The following is a 3,336-nucleotide window of genomic DNA, read 5'->3' as shown; positions in this document are numbered from 1 at the left end:
CAAAAGTCTTAGGATCATCTTGAACACAAACAGGCTTGTCTGTTTTGATATGTGGAAGAGTCAGAGGTGGTGGCGGGGCTGTGCAAATTTTCGAAGATGCTGGTTTAGTACCAGGGGCTGGAAGACGAGGGTTACGTGGATTTGGGCATGATGTTTGTTGGATCCTAATCCCGCCAGGTTGTTCCATGTTGTTAGAAAAATCCAGGAGGGGGCATTCCACTTGCTGTTCTGTTGGGGTCTCGGAGGAAGATAGTTTGAGATCCTCTGGTGGAGATAAAGTGGGGCCTTGTCGTTCTCCTGTTKCAGTTTGGGGAAAGTCCTTTTCCAGTCCAGATCCTCTGTTTGTGAGGCTGAATCCAGTTGTTCTTTTGGTTCTGCAGCTTGAATTAACTCCTCTCTGTGGTTCTGATTCTGCAGCAGTCTCCTTATCRGCCATTTGTTTGTGTTCCATTGGTGTCTCAGTTTGATCCTGCTGTCCTTCAAACATCAGCTGTTATGATTTCTCCTGTTGTTTGTTTCCAGCCGGAACTTGGTTCAGATAATACTTCATGTTGGAAGCCAGAAGTTGTGCTCCAGTTTGATTCAGAGTCAGTYCATCAGACTTGAACAGATGTTTTCRTTCCCAAAAGAGATCAAAGTTGTCCACAAATCTCACAGAGTGGGACAGGACTTTTCCAAAAAGCCATTAAGGGCAAAAAGTCTACTGAATCTTTCAGCCCCTCCTCAGGCAGAAGGGATTGGTCCACTGAGGAACAAATCCATGTTGAGATTTTTAACTGCATTCAGCAACTGAATGAAATTCTTCTTCAGGTYTTCTGACTGACGGTTCATAACTTCATCACTTCCTGTATGAATGATGAGCGTCTTCATCACTTCCTGTATGAATGATGAGCGTCTTCAGAGCTGGATACTCAGCTGTGATTTCCAGAATCTTCTCTGTGAGGTCAGACACTTTATCAGCAATACTCAGAACTTTGACTATTTTCTTGTTCCAGAAGCATCTGATCTCATTCACATTCATCTGTAATKATCAGCATTTCTTGATTCTTGAAATTCTCTCTTTGGACTTGCTTTGGYTTTGAGCTGGATCTGGTCTCAGGTCCCTCTCTGAGATCAGAAAATGAACTTTGTTCAGACTCACCAGTTTTTTTCCAGTGGTGTGAATCTGTTTTGAAGAAAGACTGGTCCATCTTCATTGCTCTGGACGTTATCAGTTGTTTTGATTCCAGCCTGTCGCTGCTTTCTTCTCCTCGCTGGTGGAGAAAAAGCATTTATCTGTAATTCTGGCCATTCATTGATATCTAAGAGCTGAATCCTTCCTGAGAGATTTTTTGGTCTAGCACCAAGAGAGTTCCATACAGCTTTACTCTCAGAAGCAGGTCCAATCTCTTCATCCTGTTGATCTCTCATTTCAGCCTTCTCACCCATTTGAATGCATTTTGAGTTCTCCAAAGCATTCGTCTCTTCCAGACGATGAATCTTGAGCTTCAACACCATCACCTTTTGGAGAAGCTGGCAGAAATCCTCTTTGGAAAAGAACGGAGGCATCTTGAAGCTTTTCTGTACTCACTCTCAGCAGTTGATGTTTCAAAATCTTCTCAGGTTCTTCAACAGCCAAAAATAAAAGTCCAATGTTCTCTGCTTATTCAAGATCATCCATCACGGTCGGTGGTCACCAGTGTATTTTTGATGTTAAAAAGGTTCTTTTCATCCAGCTGGAGTCACTGTTCTGAGCAGTCCTTGCTCTCTAATATCAGTTCACCTGCGACGTGGCCTTGGTCCCTTRATCTCCTTGTGAATCCTGTTCGTAAGGCGCCAAACAACACACACACAAAAAAAACCCCAATAAATCCAAAGAAGCCAGCAGACTACGCAGAATCTTTGCTTTGTCATAGTCACCCATCCTGAGCAACACACTGGCAGCAGAGGAGAGGAAAAACTCCCCCTACCAGGAAGAAACCTCCATCAGAACCAGGCTCAGGACAGGTAGCCATCTGCCTTGACTGGCTAGGTTGGGGGACAGGAAAGAGACACAGGCAAACACAGAAAAACGGGTCCAGGTGTATTTTCCTCTGGAAGAGAGACAAAGAAAACATGTTGTTGATAGAAGTAATTATAACAAACATGTGGAGAAGAGARACTACAGATAATAGCAAAGTRAAGAAATGTGGTAGTTTGTCCTCCAGCAGTCTAAGCCTATAGCAGCAGAACTAATTAACTATAATAACTAAGGAATAACTCAGGAAACCTAAGTCTAACTATAGGATTCATCGAAAAGGAAAGTCTTCAGTCTAATCTTAAATGTAGACAGAGTGTCAGCCTCACGGACAKAAACTGGAAGTTGGTTCCACAAGAGAGGAGCATGATAAATGAAAACTCTGCCTCCCATTCTATTTTTAGAAACTCTAGGAATCACAGATAAACCTGCAGTCTGAGAGTGAAGTGCTCTGTTAGGAAAATATGGAACAATAAGATCTTTGATAAAAGATGGAGCTTGGTTGTTGAGAGCTTTGTATGTTAGAAGTAAGATTTTATATTCTGTAAGCAAATGACCCTTTTCCGACTGAGGACCATGGACTCAGATTTGGAGGTGCTGATCCACATCCCAGCTGCTTCACACTCAGCTGCAAACCACTCCAGTGAGAGCTGAAGATCACGGCATGATGACACCAACAAAATCACATCATCTGCAAATAGCAGAGATGGAATCCTGAGGCCACCGAACACCCCCCCCCCCCTTAAAAACTGTCAACAATCTGCAGGTAAAAAAGAACCCAGGGTGCAGGCTGCTTAAAAGTTCCAAAAAAGTATTTATTTTAACAAAAAGTGCTGACAGAGCAGCTCAAAAAACACGTGGCAGGTCAGGCCTATGAGCAGAACAAAAACCTAATGCAAAAGTTCAGGTGGGCGGCCAGGAGCCCCCCCCCCCCCACACACACACACACACACACACACAAGGCAAGAAAATAGATCTTGCTTTGTTCCAAGCTAGCCTGGAAACCTTCCAATGTCTGAAGAGGCCACAGGAGTCGAGGGGRGCCAGAGGGAGGAGGCGGGAGCAGACATGAAGCCAAGGGAGGAGGCAGGAGCCAATAAAGAGCCGACAGAGGTTGAGGGAGCCAGAGTCTCAACGACAGCGACCAAAGGCCACAGAGGAGATGAAGAAGCAACAACCGACGATCCAGGCGACATGGAGGCGACGGCAGCCGACCCAGGAACCTTAGGAACAGAGGGCTCAGCAGGAGGTTCAACAAAAGCAGGGAGACCCACAGGAACCTGAGCAGGAGGACCCATAGGAACCAGAGCAGGAGAGCCCACATCAACCAGAGCAGGAGA

Source organism: Austrofundulus limnaeus, unplaced genomic scaffold (assembly GCF_001266775.1).
Source record: "Austrofundulus limnaeus strain Quisiro unplaced genomic scaffold, Austrofundulus_limnaeus-1.0 Scaffold1037, whole genome shotgun sequence".
NCBI lineage: Eukaryota > Metazoa > Chordata > Actinopteri > Cyprinodontiformes > Rivulidae > Austrofundulus > Austrofundulus limnaeus.
Note: the sequence above shows the minus strand (reverse complement) of the source record.